Source organism: Ambystoma mexicanum, chromosome 3p (genome assembly GCF_040938575.1).
Source record: "Ambystoma mexicanum isolate Mex_15411 chromosome 3p, UKY_AmexF1_1, whole genome shotgun sequence".
In the NCBI taxonomy this organism is placed as follows: Eukaryota; Metazoa; Chordata; class Amphibia; order Caudata; family Ambystomatidae; genus Ambystoma; species Ambystoma mexicanum.
The window spans coordinates 1,133,489,424-1,133,506,972 of NC_090925.1; positions in this window are offsets into that span (position 1 = coordinate 1,133,489,424).

A 17,549-nucleotide genomic window follows, 5' to 3' on the forward strand; every position below is an offset into this window, starting at 1 on the left:
AGAAAAATGGGAAACCAGTTACATCGCCGACGCTACCCCAGAAACACATCGCTCCCTGTTAAAGGCCAGAGCCACCCTGCATAACACAGCGCTGGATAAGGCTAGACAGGCACACAGGGAGTCAAAAAACAGAATTTATGAATAGGGAGATAAAGAAGGTAAATTATTGGCGTGGCTGGAGCGGCGGGAGGAAGGGCACAGACATGTTAGATTAATCACGGACAGCCCAAATGGACCTGCCCAAACAGATCCAGAGATAGCAGAGGCCTTTGCCAACTTTTATGCCTCGCTCTATACCGCCCCAACGGCCCCCAAAGACTCATCTCTTCTGGAAGAGATCATGCTCCCGCAGTTGTCAGAACCCCAAAGAGCACACCTAGATAGGGAAATAGACGAAGCTGAGATTGCGGAGGCCATGACCCAGCTACAAACGGGGAAAACACCAGGCCCAAATGGCTTCCCGGCCGAGACCTGGAAGAAGTTAGGCACCAACAAGATGGCGGCCCCCCTCCGCAATCTGTTCCTAGCCGCCAAGACGTAGGGCGCCCTTCCTCTGGACCTACGAACCACCAATATAGTGGTCATTCCCAAACAAGGAAAACCTCCCGACCAGTGTAAGTCGTATAGACCGATATCGCTCATTAACAGCGAAACTAAAATCCTGGCCAAGGTATTGGCCAACAGGCTCCAAACGGTCATATCGGCACTGGTCCATCAAGATCAATGCGGCTTCATGCCGCAAAGATCGACCAGAATGAACCTACGTCGTTTACACCTGCTACTGGAAAGGGCCCCAACCCATAATACACCACTTGCGCTACTTGCAATTGATTTTGAGAAAGCGTTCGACTCATTGGTATGGGCAAGTCTCTGGACAATAATGCGGCGTATGGGCATAGGCGAAACTTTTCTTAGCTGGGTTCAACTTCTATACGAGGTCCCATTGGACCGGGGCACTCGGCAGGGCTGCCCACTGTCCCCCCTTCTCTTCGCCCTACCAATCGAGCCACTAGCCCGATGGCTCTGACAGGTAACTACATGGTCCGGATTCCAATGGCCAAACGGACGGGAGGATAAACTCTCCCTTTATGCAGACGACCTATTATTGTACTTGAGTAACCCGGACCATGCATGCCCCATCATAGCCCAAATGCTGATGACCTACGGGGATTTCAGTGGCCTCAGGGTAAACTGGGGGAAATCAGTCCTCTTCCCAGTTAAAGGCGACGATCTAGCAATTCCCCGGGACACCCCATGTCGAGTGGAGAGGGAAGGTTTTCGCTACCTGGGCATATGGGTCACTGGGACACTATCAAACTATGTGCTGCATAACCTACATCTGCTGGTCGACCACTTCGCTGGTGATTTACAGCACTGGAGGCTCCTGCCACTAACACTCATGGGGAGAGTGGCCCTCTTTAAAATGATGGTACTTCCACGTTTCCTCTACGTCCTGCAGAACGCCCCGTTGGCCATACCGAACACTGAGTTCACCCGGGTAGAGGGCCTCTTAAGGAAACTGATGTGGAAGGAGAGGCAGCCTCGAATAGCACTAGCCACGCTGCAGCGCTCTATTTGGGAGGGGGGCATGGGAGTCCCACATCTCAGATCCTACTACTGGGCCAGTCAATTAAATGTAGTCAATGACCTCCTCCATGGGGATCCAGAACTCCCACACATCAGAGCGGAATTACCTATTACCCAAGACACCCCACCAATCCGAATAATATACCAAAGCCTATCCAGACCCCCCGCACAAACAACTTTATCCCATATCACGATTGTCTGGAGGCAGGCCCATAGGCACATAGGCTGGGGGAACAGGATCATCACTGCACAACCACTATGGGTTAATCATATGCTGGCGGAGGTTAAAAAGCTGACCACATGGACCCGGTGGGTGAGGGCCGGGATAACCACAGTGGGAGATGTTATCGCGGATGGCGCCATCCTCCCGTTTGAAACGCTCCAACTTGCCGACGCACCAGATTATGCACCCTTGGAACGTAACCTGCTAACACAACATATCCCCACCAAGGTAACGACTATACTGTATAAAGCCATCGATGCATACGCTACTCCGGAGCTGACCAGCCTCAAACTAGATGGGAGCGGGATGTTGGGGATATTGACCCTGAGGACTGGATTGAGGTCCTCATGCACCCTCGCAAAATCGCAATAGACTCCAGAATAAGACTGCTACAGCTCAAGATACTCCACAGGCTATACTACCCCCGTGTGGCCCTTTTCGGTTGGGGAAGGGCAGCAGATCCCAACTGCCTGAGATGCCGGGGGGAGGAGGGCACTTTTTTTCATCTCCTCTGGGAATGCCCTAAAATCAGGGACTTCTGGACACAATGCTCACAATTACTTACAAGAACTCTGGCCCGTACAATAACACTACAACCCGCAATAATGCTACTGGGCGCTCCGGATGAAAGCACCTCGAACAAATGGGAGGGTATTTTTCTCTCCATGGCAATGGGCCTGATAAAGCGGGACATAGCACACAAATGGGGGGCCCCGGAATGCCCAACAGTCGACAAATGGGTCAATGAAATGGACATCTGCGCGACGAAAGAACACAGAATATACACGGCACGGGGGTGCCCTGCAAAAGCTACAAAAATCCGGGGAAAGTAGGAAGAACGTGAAACCTGAGAACTATTGGTGGGCAGCGGCGGGAGCACTGGGGTCCTATTTGGAACATTACAGGCAATATACTACTGGAGGTGATGCATCGCGTGACAAACATGAACAGACCAAGGAATCAACCCGGGATGGGAGGGGGAGGAGGGGGAGAGGGGGGGAAACTGTTGATATGTTTATGAATGTGTTTAAATCACCAATAACATATGTTTATTAAAAGAAAACATCTGCTTGAATTTGTGTGGTTGCTATTTTGTCCATGACTTTGAGAAATAAATTTGAATTAGTGATTGGACGCAGCTTACCCGGGTCCTTAGGATCAAGGCACAGCTTCTTGACCAAGGGCGTGATGGTAACTTCTATAATGCATTGAGGTACTTTGCCATCTTGAAATGAGGCATTGACTATTTTAGTCAGAACTGGGGCAAACATTTCCTTATTATCCAGGATTATTTTAGGTGGAATTATATTTTCAACGCACTAGGAAGGTTTCATGTTTGACAACATTTTAACCATCTCCTCTTCAGAAATCGAGTGGAAGTTAAAACTTTCCATTTCTCTCTGTCTCAGATCTGCAACTATAGAGGGAGAATACTTACTAGATGCTTCTCTGGCCTTAATAATGGCTCCTCTGGCCTTCTGGATTTTCTCAGTGAAAGCCCTCTGCACTAGTTCACAATCCTCGTCCGATGGCATGAACGGGGGGGACAGAGCCCTTGGTTTTTATACCAGATTTAGAATACTAATAAGTTTGCTTGTAGAGTTTGGGGCAGCTTCTATCTGATCATTGTAGCAATTAGATTTTGCATCTCTGACGCTCTTTCTATACTTTGCGTTAATTTCTTTCGAGAGTTCTTTACTGGCTGCTGATGGGTCTTTGGCCACTTTCTTTCTTGGCTTCTTTTCTCAATCTTGGGCTTACGAAGCTCACTATGAAACCAAGAGTTATGAGTGGTATTCTTCCTGACCAGTTTAGACTTCAGAGGTGCATTCTGATCCACCAGATTTAAAATTTGGCAGGAGTAGATTTTAAGCATACTCTCACAGGAAATGTCCATTCGAATATTTTCAGCTATCTTTTTTAAGCATGGCTCCAGCTGAGAAGACAGTATATTTTTGAAATGTCTACTTTGTACTTTTACATGGGGGCTCTTGATTGTTTTTAGGAGGTTATGCAAATGTACCTCAAAGGTAACTGTGAAGTAATCTGACCAAATACATAGAGGTTACCATGTTCTGGGTGTTAAGATTATGCGTGACAATCCGGTCTAACTGGTTACCTTTGGCAGTCGTGGGTTCATTGTTTTTTTACTAGGAAGTCTATATTTTTCAAAGTTTTTTCAAGTAAAATGGCTTCCTTGTCTAACACATTCCCACGCCACCTTTTAAAGTCCCCTACTAATAGTGTGGCTGAGTTAGTTGACTTCAAGATGTTGAGCTGCTGCTTGAGGTCACTACAGAACTGAGGTGTTTCCTGCATTGCTCTGCCATTAGGAGCAATGCTTAATGCATGTCATGTGTCTTTCTTATCTTTTTATTTCCACTTCAGAGGTGGAAAAGTCCAATTTACATTTACAGTGCCAGCCTTTGGGGTGCCATCACTGCCAGTGCACATCCAGCAACTGGTTGTAAATATAGCTGTCCCCAGCCCTTCTCCCATGGGGATGCTGGTGGCCAATGCATATCTAGGTGTCAGAAATGTGCTCAACATGTTGTCATGCTAGTAGGGGCTGGCTGTGAGTCTCTGACACGTGAAACCAGTCCCTTCCCTTGCATGCAGGTGGTTGCAGATTTAGAATAGAATGCAGGGGACACAATTGTACATCATATTTATTCTGCAGGCAAAGGCCTTTATGAATTGGCTCCAATGAGTGCGTTTGCAAAGATGAGGTGGAGTCCAGGGATAAAGGTGCAGTTCCACGCCTTCTGCAATAGCCTGGAATTCAAATGCCACTATTCCAAGCTCGCAATGCCCATCAATTTGTTATTGGGATAAGGCGATATTGGATGGGGAGATAACCTTCTAGTTGTTTTGCCCTGGTTAAAGTGTTGTCTTGAACAGAAACTGGAGAAGCTGGTGGAAAGGCAGTGGTGAGAAAATAAGCTGAGGGGAGCATGAAGGGTTGTAGATGGCGTGTGAAGGGAAATTTGAGGAAAGCAAATGCATTGTAAAGTCAGAAAGAAGTCATAAGACTCACATAAAACACTTTCAGAGACTTCATTATCATAGAAACCTATCCATCAGACCAAATCCCCCTGCTAGCTGCATACCACGTCTGTGCACTCTGGACATCATATCATGTGCCTTTACTATTTTCCCAGGAGTATGCATACAGTATATATAGTTTGGTGAGATGCCAGTGCACCCTGCTCTCCTCTTCTAAAAGTCATTGAGGGTACCAGTTTTGGAAGTAAAAACAATGGAATGACAGATGTTAAGCCGCTCAAATGAGTATATATGGTTCACAATTACAAGCAGTTGAAAGTTAGGGTGTTTACTATGCAATATGCAATGAGTACGAATCCCATTGGGCATTATGCATTTAGTGATTCAGGCATATAACCCTTTTATCATAGATATATTTGTCAAATATGATGGTCCGCTGTCATTTTAATGTTCCTACAATGCTCTTTCATTTAATGCAAATCAACAGGAGCCCTCCTTGATGCCGCATTCACCTTTCACATAAGGATATTGTTAAAGAGTAATAGGAATTTATCTATATGCTTATTCTAGATATTTTAATGCGCTTTGATCAGTAGGATAAGTGTACAATTCCTATTATGACTACAATTTATACTGAAAGTGATCATTAGATATTAATGTTGTAATGTTTTAAATATATTTTTTAAAGAATGCTATTTTACAATGTTTGTGCAATGTTAGTACAATCAAATAATGTCCTTGTGAATAGCTACTTTTTTTCAACTTAAATGTCATTTTTTTCTTTCAAAATATAATTTCTTTTTGGATTAAAATCAGTTATCCGTCTCGTTTGTGAACACCAAGGCATTCTTTAATGTTATATGCTGGCCTGTGATTGGTTGGTAGTGCTATTGGTAGTGTTGTTGAACCAGTGCATTTTTACATTATGCAGAAAAACTCATAGTTAGCAAAACATAGCATATAAACTCATCTGTAGACCCTGCCGTCTGGTCCCCTGATTCCTTACAAGTTCTGTCAGAACGCCAATATCAGCTAACTCAAATAAATTGGTGCGCAACCAAGTATTAAAATAAGTTACTCAATACCCTATTCAGTAAAATAACAATGCTCAAATAAATGTTCTTTGACTTGGGTGCAAGAACACAGAAACAAAACCGAACTTAATTTTGATCTGTAGAAAAAAAGAAAAGCGGTAGTGGAAAACTGCATCACTGTGGTCATGTACACCTTTGTGTGGTTAATCAAGAAAAGCAGAATACAACACTATTCACTCTTTAAAGGGTCTGTAAAAGAGTTCTATTCATTTCATTTTGAAAAGCAATGTCATTTTCACAAAAATATTTGTATTGAATGTTGAGCATGATGATTCAAAATAATATCTCAATTTTCAAGTTGCTCAATACGTTTCCACCTTTCAGCCCTTCATCAAGGTCTCGTATCTGCAGAGAAGCAACACAATCTATTCAAATAAGAATAGAATACCTAAAGTATAGCAACACTTAACCCAAGCCGTTATAATCAATTAAATATTTTTTTTAGTAAAACCTTTTCACTCTCACAGTATATATATCAACAAATGCACTTTCTATTTACAAAAGACAAATGACTAATAATGGTATAGAGATTACATACATCAATTAATGTAATAACATCTTGAGCAGTAGGCTAAACTACTCACTGTACCCAAATTCCCCCTTTGTAAAAAAAAACCTGAAAAATACTCACATGAAATGCTAACTAAACACATTTCTAAGCCTATTCCAGAACATTGTAAAAAGCAGAAATAATGATCAATTCTTAATGATTTACACAACATTTATAAACCAATAAAAAGCTGACCTCTACATATCACAACATCGATACAATTGTTACTGAGCCAATAATTTCTAAAAAAACATAATCCATACATACAAAGGACGCAACTCGACAAAATCCTCTAATATCAGATATAAGGATAACTAAAAAAAACAGAAAATTACACCTAAAACAAAAACTCACTGCTCACTGCAGTCCCAACAAACTGTTTGACAAATACACTTTGTGATACATCCAGATTGCACCCCACAGAACACACCTGAATGTTAATCCACACCGTTAACCAAAATCACTGCTCATACAAACCCTACAAAAATGATCCATCGTCCTCTCTACTTATCATTTTAAGATAATACCAACTCACCAACGGTACTCGCCACAGTAATCATATGGTGCGAAAAACCCAATCTTCTCAGCAAACACCATCAAATAAGAACTACCAGTACACACTAAAGAAAGAGTCCACAATCTCTTCTAGTCCATAAAAAACATAACACCACTGTCCACAACTCCCCATCAACTATCAATTTTGTGGAATTTTACAAAACATCAAATCTTTACCAACTTAGGCAAAAAACATAACGCAGCCTCTCCTCCCTTCAGACAGCTTAAGATCCACCGTTCAAGCACTGGACCTATCCCACCTGGCTGGGGACAATGCCCTCCTCAAATGCCTGCCGTCGTCCTCCCTTGAGCCCCTGAGAATTGTCCTACACGTGGCCACACGCCTCATCTAGGGTCTATGCAGATGCAACCACATTACCCCGGAACCTCATAGACCTTCATTGGTTCCCACTGCATGCATAAATCGTCTTCAAGTCTTGCTGCATCATCTATAAGGCAATCGCCTTCATGTTCCCCAGCTGCCTTGCAGAGAAACTTTGCATAACCAGAGGAAAGCACACCACCAGAAGCCAGGACACGTGCAGGCTTGAAATACACCACTGCAAAAAGGAAAGGACCAGAAAACAAAGCTTCTCTGCCTACACCTGAAGAGTATGGAGCCTTCTCCACATCAACCTCAGACTTGCTTCTACAATTCACAAAAGAGCTCAAGACCCACCTCTTCAAGGAGCCTCTCAACCTCAACATCTAGGCCATCACATCACCCCCCGCCACCTCCCCGAGCCACCTGACTCACTTGACACCATCCGCCCCAACACCCTGTGCAGCTGAACCCCGACTCTGTGCTCCTCTATATCCTACCCCCCACTGTATATTTGTTATGTTGTTACCTCGGAAAAGCACTCTGTTATGCATCTGTACTGTTGTAAACCTCTGAAAAGCGCACTGTTGTGTATCTTTACTGTTGTATACCTCTGTAAAGTGCTCTGTTGCTTCTCGAAGCTATGTCCACAGTCAAGACAAACAATAATAATAATAATACAAATAATAACCACTAGTTCATAAAGAACAGTGCACTACGCCACACTGGTGCCATTTTAAAGCAGAAATCACTAATTATTCAAACAAATGTTTAAAGATCACTGACCCGAATATATAACAAATACAAAACAACTACTTACTGTGAGGGGTCAGAAATGTGAGGCGGACAACTATGTAATGAGTGTTCAACTTTAGCCATTTTATTAAATAAAAAGGTTGGATAAACGCCTCACAATCCCTACCCTGACGATGATTTCCCTGCCTAAAATAAACTAAAGGAAACACTCTATATTTGTCCCTCACACTTCTACATTTAATAAAGCAATAAGGAAATACCTGGCAGTTCAATTCAACAGCGATATGTAACATAGGATTGAAGTCATAACATAATCAATATCTCTTCTCATAACCTGGATGAGTTTCCCTTCCACAGACCTGAAGAAAGGGTTTTCTCCACAGTTCAAAAGAAACCTTGAAATCCGGTTTGGCACAAAGTTACAATACAGTTCTTAAAGTTTTGTACTTGATCACATAAAGTTCAGGTGCTTCAATAAGTTATCAAATGTAATAGTAGGTTCCAACTGCTCCTGGAGTAAAAACTGTCTTACATTTGTCTCCTCCAAGTAAACAACAACTGTCTTTGTCAGGATAATTTTCCACAACTTTGGTTTCAAAAGAAATAGTCTATTCCAACTCCTCCTGGAGCAAGAACATGTTTCACCTTTGTGTTCTTTAGATGAGCAACAACTGTCTTTGTCAAGATGATTGGCCACAACTTTGATTTATAAAAAAAATGGTAACTTTTACTCACCACATTTTCACAATTATTGTTCAAATGTCACAATTTAACATTTGCTGTTGCTGTTAGAACCACAGTTCAGCACTTGTATCAACTACTACCTGGTGTATTCCTTTGTGAGGCCTTTTTAGACAATAGTGTCTTGCCCTACGGGTTTACTCACCTGCCCAACTACATATTCATCAAACATAACAGACAGTGCTTCAGTGGTAACTTCCAACTTAGGATAACAACAACTTCACAAGACTTCTTTGGCATCAAACTTTAAACAAGTGTCAGGAACTATGGGTGGAAGCTGTGGGAGCGCTGGAGGCATTGACATTAGCGCTCCACCCGCTCTAGTCCTCACCCAATATGGCGGCATCTGGTATATTACCAGATCCCGCCCCCTCGCTCATTGCGTTGTATCTGTTGTTCTTGGCACAACGCTCTGTGCGAACTAGACTTTAGTCCTCTTACCTGTCAGTTTCGCCCTGACTTTCCTCCTTGTTTTTTCTGTGTGTATCTCTTATCCAGCCTCCCTACTAAGGTTTGTTTCTTTCTTTCTTTCCATACTTTTTCCCGCGTTACTTTCTTCCGGCGTCTGCCGGTATTCCTACTTTCCGCTTCCAGTCTTGGGACCGGGTTTCTTCCGCTGTCTTGCGGTTCACTTCTAGTACTAGTTCGGCATCATTTGCCGCTCATTTCTTACCTTCGTTTCCTGCTGTTCGTCTCCTTCTTTCAGCGGTGCTCCGCTCCGCTCTCTTTGCCTGGAGCACTCGTGCGCCAGGGATCCTTACGCGGACCTCCGCATTATTGGCTTTGGGGTTAGTTATTCCTTACAGCACCACTCCCTTGCCTTAAACTCTCCGTGTTTATCCTGTTTCATCTTGGAGGCTATTGCTTCCGATCCCAGGGATAGCTGCTGAGACTTCCTGCTGCCACGTTTCTTTCCCAAGATCTCCATTGTATCTACTCTGCACTCCGGAACGTTTAACTCCAATCAAGACTCTTGGACATCAGGGTTTTTTCCGCCACTTGGCTTTTTCCCTGCTTTGGGGCTGGCTCCCCGGGGTCCCCCTAGGGCAGGTTCCAGCTCTGCCAAGGTGGCCGGAAGACCCTATTTACACGAACGGAAGGACCACAAGCCTAAAGAAAAGCCATATTTTGACAAGAAAAAGAAGAGCAAACCATCTGGTACTATATCCGAGGACCTTACTTCAGTGGAATCAGGTGAGGAGGATTGGGAGGGTACACAGGAGTTTGACAACAAGTTTCGGGGGGAACACTGCACCACATTAGTGCTCTTTAAGACTCCTTGGCAACTATGCTCCTCTACCTCACTATAACCTTCTCCAGAAGGGCAGCCTGTTTGCCACCTTTCTTTGCCCTGTGCAACAACAACCAAATATTGATCAAAAGATTGTCTCATATCTTGTCTTTGGTAATGTAGGCTTCTATCACCTGATGGTCTGTGTTTCATAGCACATACGCAGCACATCTTAAAACCAATAAGCCTCCCAATATTCCCCTCTTGCCTTGAGCACCATTTGTTATATTGGTATTGCTGGCTGTTAACACACTCTTGGCTTGCGTACTGATTGTAAGCTTTTACATCTTCTAAAGCTTCCCCACTGGGTTTTTGGTCTTTCCACAATCTCAGTTGTTTATTTAATAATAATAATTTTGTGTTTATATAGCACTATGAACCCTCAGGCATCCGAGTGCTGCTTATTATTACCCACAGTGTGTGGTGCTAATTTTTCAACCTTGGAAGGTTGAAAGGCTGAGTTTGGCACTGCCGGGATTCGAACCTGTGTCAACAAGCTCTGCACAGATGTCAAAACGAGCGCTCTACTCGCTGTGCTTTTGGACCGGCTAACAAACACTTTGCTTCAACAGATATAACTTTTGTTGGTTTCACATAATTCAGTATTCAAAATTATGGTTACTGTTGCTTTCACTGACATGTGAGTGAAGCTGCCTGCTGTGAACACCCGGACAGTTTTGGAGCACTCCGAAGTCACTTGCAAGCTGTGAACTCACTGGGTAAGTCACTCGATCCTGCTCCGCTTGTCATTCTCAGGTCTTCTGTGCTTGTGGCTCCTCACAGTTGGTAGTACAGCCTCCTCTGGTCCTCCTCTGCTCACGCCACTGGGAAATGGAGCTTCTCCTAATCTGGAGAGAGTCAGGTGCAACCCAGCCACCTGGATCCTCTAAAGAGGGCACACTTCCCTTGCTACTGCTGCTTTCTGCTACGCAAATCTTCACCGGGCAAGTGTCTCTTTCGTACACTTTCACTTCCCAAAGACCCCTCATCCAAGTTATCCTCCCCCACTGGTCCACCCCCAGGAACAGAATCCAATAGCGATTTCCAGTGTCCTGGCCACCTGGACGACAGATTTCTGGGGACTAGCGGGTGAGACACCTTCAGGTTTCTCACATAACCCCCATTGCACTTATAACTACTTAGGTTAGCCATTGTAACATACAGTGGTTCTATGCATGTATCTTTGATATCACACTTAGTAGACTCCTTTGGTTTGCGATTGTAGAATTTGGAAGATATGTAATATGTCTGTCCCACACAGAAGATGTTCTAAGACAGCAAGTATATCACACTTCTTTGACTGGAGGGTAGCCTGTCGATAGTGCATAGAATAGTCTAGGAAGGTTGCTGACTTTTCTTAAGGTATGTATAAATGCACCACTTTGGTGGACATCTGCCACAGGCATGGCTATCCATCCACAAAACTTTAGAATACAGCTACGACTACTACAAATTCAGTCTAGCTGGTCACATAACCCCTTCGCAGTGAAACTCCAGACTTGCCTCAACACCTCATAACACACGCCATTAGAATTCAGCAAGAACCTATGACAAATTGCAGTCTAGCTGGGTACATATCGAGTCTCCTGCACTAGCGCTGTGTTGTGACCTCCCTCAGAACCCGTCCACATGCCTGACCTCTTGGGTTGCTTACTGGAGCCTAGCCAGCCCTCCTAAATCCTAATCTTGGCCGAGTGCATGCACACATCTTAAGCCTCCTCTGAGAACTTTCCCATAGCTGGACTTTGGTCCCAGAGGGCGTTCCTACCACAAAGTGCTTTGAGGCCATACAAATGACTACTACAATGAATTCATCCATTCTCCAAAGGCTGACAAGCAGCCCTGCAGCCACACAGCGGCTGCCTTCAAATTCTGATCCACTCTAAGGATCAACTGAGTGTCATCTGTGTAAGCATAAAAACAACATCCATGGGCATGAATCAGGTTAGCTAGGGGGTGAACATAGACATTGGAGAGTAAAGGGAAGTTTGCAATCCCTGCGGGACTCCACGGGTAAGAGAAGACGGAACCGACTAAAACAGCAGAATAGACAGCGTTTTGGCCTCCAGAACTTCCATGAGAAACATGAGAAGTGAAATTGGATGAATGTTTGCTGGGAACGTGGAATCTAATGTAGGCTTTTTTAAAAAAGGGGTCACCAACGTGCACTTGAGAACTGGTGGGATAATGCCTCACTTCAACAAGAAATTAATTGCCCAAGTCAAAAACAGAGTTCTCTACACTGATCTATTTTAGTACTTCCAACGGAACAGGATCCATAAGCGAACAAGATTTTAACCATGTAATGATCGCACAAATTTGATCATTAGCAGTTAAGTAAAATGCACAGAAAGACGCATCATTGAAAGGAGGTAAAAGCAACAGTAAAGGAGCAGCAACAAAACAGCTCCTTCGGAAGTGGAAATATTTCTCCTAATATTGACAATTTTGAAAAACTCTAACAGAGTTCACAGGCCACCTGAGGAGAAACTGAGGAGAAGACTATACTAGGAGACAGCTGCCTTACTACGGAAACCAACTCTTTAGGCTGGTTTCAAGCCCCATAGATCTGTGGTTTGCCCATTATATGACACATAGTAGCGCACTAGTCCAATCCACAGCTTGCTGTAGAATGTAGCTACAAAGCAGCCTGCCCTTCTCGGCAGTGCATGGCTGCAAGCAATGAAACCAATGTTTTCGGTCTCAGGCCGGGTTGTGCGAATGCTATTTCGTTAAGCTGTGTAAGAGCACAAAAAGAAAACAAAAGGTGAGAGAAAACAATCAAAGCCATGAAAAGAGTCAGCCTGCAAAGCTGTAACTCTAGCATATCCCCGAGGTATCCAGAGAGGACGTGGTGGACTAGCTGGAAAAGAGCCAGGGACTGTCCAATCCACGGCTCGCTGTAGATGGAGCTAGAAAAAGGACTGCCGTGCTCAGCAGTGTGTGGCTGCAAGAAATTAAACCAATAGTTTCTGACTCAGGCCGGTTGCGAGACACCTGAAAGTAAACTTACATGAGGCCAATCACCCTCACCCACACTGTATGCAGCAAATACAAGGATATACATTGGAATTGAGAAAATAAACTAACATAAGGAAAGCTATAAAAACAATGAGAATGCAGTTACTAAAAGTCAATCTGGCATCTCCTTAAAAGCGAATGCTATTTCGTTAAACTTTGTAAGAGCACAAAATGAAAACAAAAGATGAAAGGAAACAACCAAAGCAAATAAAACGAGTCAGCCTGCAGGGCCGTAACTCTAGCATGTCCTGGGGGACAGTAAATATAGACAGTAAAGTAAGAGGAGAGGGTGCCTATACAATAAGGGGCTCATTACGAGTATGGCAGTGTGGGGGAAAAGTGGCAGTAATGGAATTACCACCACTTTTCCCACACCGCCATACTACGAGTTTGTTCCATGGAATGGGTGATTTACCTCCAGCATCATTCCGGAGGTAAATTCTCCCACTTTCTGTCGAGAAATCTGCATAATCGGCAGAATTACTGCAGCGGTAATTCAGCCGAAATCCCCAATGGAGTCCTGTGGACTCCAAATTCATGGGGACTAACACCGCCACCACCACTTGTAATCAGGCGGTAAATCTGCCGGAACTAGTGGTGATAATGTTTATTCCGTTGGACGGTATTCTGGCAGAATTACTGCCGTAATACGGCCCAACCCGTTACGAGGCCCAAATTGTCTGGATGAACATTAACCCTAAATGCAGAGTGTAATAAAGAAGGGGAGTGAATCAGAAGTCATGCAGGCAAATCTAATTAAAAAATCTTCACTCAAATACAGCATTGTATAAACTAGAGTGCGGGCAGCAAATTAATTATTCAGAAAAATGAGAGTGTATAAGCATTCACGCAGAAAAATAAAACAACAAATCGTGTATCATAAAATGGACATGAGTGAGGAAAGCTGTGAGGGACCTGTGAGGGACCGGGTACATCAGAGGTGTTGCAGAGTCAAAGCCAACTTGTTATTATTTGCAGTAAGACAACGTGGAAGTGGAATATGAGGGGAGACTTCCCGGGGCATAGCTAGTCAATTGTCTAGCAGAGGAGGTGGTCAGGAGAATGGTGAAAACTAATAGGGAAAATGCCAAGATGTCATGTCTTTTATTAATTGAAGAAACTGGTGGATGGTTTCAATGTTTGAGGACAGTGTTCCAAAGTTGAGGTGAGAAAGTTGAAAAGCAGGGTCCTCCCAATTTCCTATTTGAAAAGGTAGGCACCACCAATGTCATGAGTGAGGCAGAACAGGGATATTGATTGGAAATGTGCCTGTTCAGTTTCGCTTAGGTGAATGAGGGTTCCTTTCCATAAAGCGCTTTGAAGCTTATGCAAATGATTTTAAAATGTTCTCCTGCCGATGGATAGCCAGTGCAGAGGTGGAAGTGCTGGTGACATGCGATCTCCGCTACCCAGGGGCATTAAGATCTGCGTGGATTCATTCTGGACTCTCTGGAGTTTAGCATGAGATATGCTGGGACCCCTAGCTAAAGACTTGTTGAATAGTCTAATCTGGACATTACTGTAGATATTATGGCAGTGCATTTTTGGGGAAAGGCTAAAAACAGGGAGATCTTTCTAAGGGTTTTTCGGTGTGTTAGAGCTGGTCAACTCACTGCTGTAGCTTGAGGTCCTAGGGAAAGGTTAGCATCTAAGGTGACTCCCAGATTTCTAAAGATCTGAGTCATTTAAAACTGGGATGGACAGATTTGTTCCTTTTAGAAGGGGTTTTAGGGAGGTTTTCCTGAGGATTCAGTAAGAGATGGTATGTGCCATACAAGTGTCAATTATTCTAATGCATTCCAAGATATCAAACAGGAGAGTCTAGTTCAGTGTTCTTCAAACTGTAGGGCGCGCGCCCCCGGTGGGGTGGCGCACATTCACTGGGGAGGAGGGGCGCGAATCGTATCGCGTGAAGAACAGTTAGAAGCCGATCAGCGTTAGAGACTTTCAGTAATATGCTACTTTCAAGACATCATGCTACTTTTGCGTCATGAAAGGAGCATCTGACAAAGGCAGAATGCAAAGGCAGCGCTTGCCGCAACACAACCAATAAGCACGGATCAGCTGTTAAGCGACTGTGTTGTGGGAAGTGCTGCCTTTCAGTAAGGTGTTACTTTCAAGAAGCAATCTTGGAGTGGACTCTTCCATGCTGTGATCACTTCACGAAAGGAGCAACTGATTGAAAGGCAGAATGCAAAGATAGCGCTTGTCACAACACAGGCCCTTTCCTTTGGCTGTGTTGTGACAAGCACTGCCTTTGCATTATGCCTTTCAGTAAGATGCAACTTTCAAGAAGTAAACTCGGCCTGGACTTTTCCATGCTGTGTTCAGTTCAAGAAAGGAGCAGGCAGAATGCAAAGGCAGAATGCAAAGGTGCTTCATGATTGAAAGGCAGAATGCAAAGGTAGCGCTTTGCATTATGCCTTTCTGCGTGGTGCTACTTTCAGGTATGAGAGGGTGAGCTGAAATAGGAAAGGAGGAAGAGACAGAATGAGGGAAAGAATAGGAGGCCGAAACAGAAGAGAAGACAGAGAGGAGGCAGCAGTTTGGACAGAATAGGAATGGGAGTTCGACAAATCTGAAGGGGGGGCACAAAGTGGGGCAGACAGAATAGGAGAGGGAGTGAGGCAGAGTGCCGGAATTGGAAAGGAAAACATACAAATTGAGAGGGAAAGTCTATGTGAAAGAGGAGAGTGAGAGAGACAGAACATAAAGGGGGTGATAGAGTGCAGAACATTGAAAGATGAGAGAATATGGAAATGAAAAGCTAAAATGGAACAGTCAGAACAAGAAAAGAGACAAGCAGAATAGGAGAGATACCAAGAGACAAAAAGCAAGGGGAAAAAGAGACAATTGGTATGGAGCTGAGAGAGAGAGAGAGCAGAAACCGCAGGAAGGAAAGACAGAGAAGACACAAATCAAGAATGATATGAAGCCAGAGAATGAGAGATTTAGAGGCCAACAGAACAATTGGGTGCAGGGCTAGAGAAATAAGAACCAGTCCTGGGGGAAGAGGAAACACAGAATGGGAGGGTTCAAGGGGGGTTAGAATGGGGAGTGGGAATTGTGTAAAGAGGCTGAATTTGAGGGGATAAAAAGGAAAGGGATATTGCAAGTGACAAGGTGACGAAACAAGAGAATGGCAGTCAGGTCCAAGAAGAGAAAACAGCAGAGAGTTAAGGGTGGCAGAGGCCGTATAAGGAAGACACGTGATACAGAAGGGATTAACAAAGAAGGAGGCAGTGACAAGGAATTCTTAAAAGTGATGAGGATGCATGGGAGTCTGCTGAGTTATACGGTGTAAATCCCACCGATAGCTACAAAAAATGTTATGCTGCCAACAACCTCAATGCCCCAGTGGACGTGAGGGCCTGGCTTGATTACTTTCCGCAAGGGGGATTGGGATACAAAGGTTTGAAGACCTCTCTAATTTAAGGATAAATTGGGGATCATCTGCATAATTGTAGCAGGGGAGATTAAGGGATATTAGGAACGTGGGGAGCCAGCAGTGGTACAGATTGGAAGAGTAAAAGGAACAGTAAGAAACTTTGTGGTACACCAGAAGGAGATTTGTTAGACTCGAAGTGCAAGGGATCCAGGTACAGCAAAACAAAAGTGGTGATGGCTGGAAGGTTTATAATTAATCTTACTTAACCTCTGGCACAGCTCTGGGCAACCCTCCAGACCATTGTTCTTTGCCTGCCACGTCATTATAAAAGGGGTAAGAGCATATGCAAATCAGGCTTGGTCCAACCTCAAAAGGGTCCAGCCGAACTACTTGGTCACATCTCTTCTGCACAAGACCACAAGCACCCCCAAACATGTTTCGGCATTGTTGGACCTCATCAGTGAGGAGTATCTTGGATCTCTAGGTTCAGCAGGCACAGGAACCACGTCTGGGCATACATGCCACACTCTGGGCGACCATAGCAGAACAAAAGGTAGGGATGGCGGGACGGTTTAGAATGAATCATGACTTCTGGCACAGTTCTGGGCAACCCTCCAGACCATCATTCTTTGCCTGCCAACCCATTACAAAAGGGGAAAGACCCTATACATTGTGATGTCGGTTACACAGGACATTAACCAGTTGAGGGGTCTCTAGTTCCGTATTCAAATAGTCATTGACTGGGAACGTTAAGGTCAACCAGTTTGAATGCTATTGATAAATTGAGCAGCAGTGTTTTTTCAATCTCTGATAACTTCCAGCTCATTCCAAATGGTAAGAAGAATGGATTATGTACTGCAAAAGGTCTGAAGCCAGCTTGTGCTCTGTCCCAAACGTCTTATTATTCAGAAATGATCCGAACATTTGTAGATATGACTACATGCTCAACAACTCGGGAGTAAGTGTACAAAGGTATCTTTTAAACGCGTTTTAATTTTGGCATTGGCAATTAATC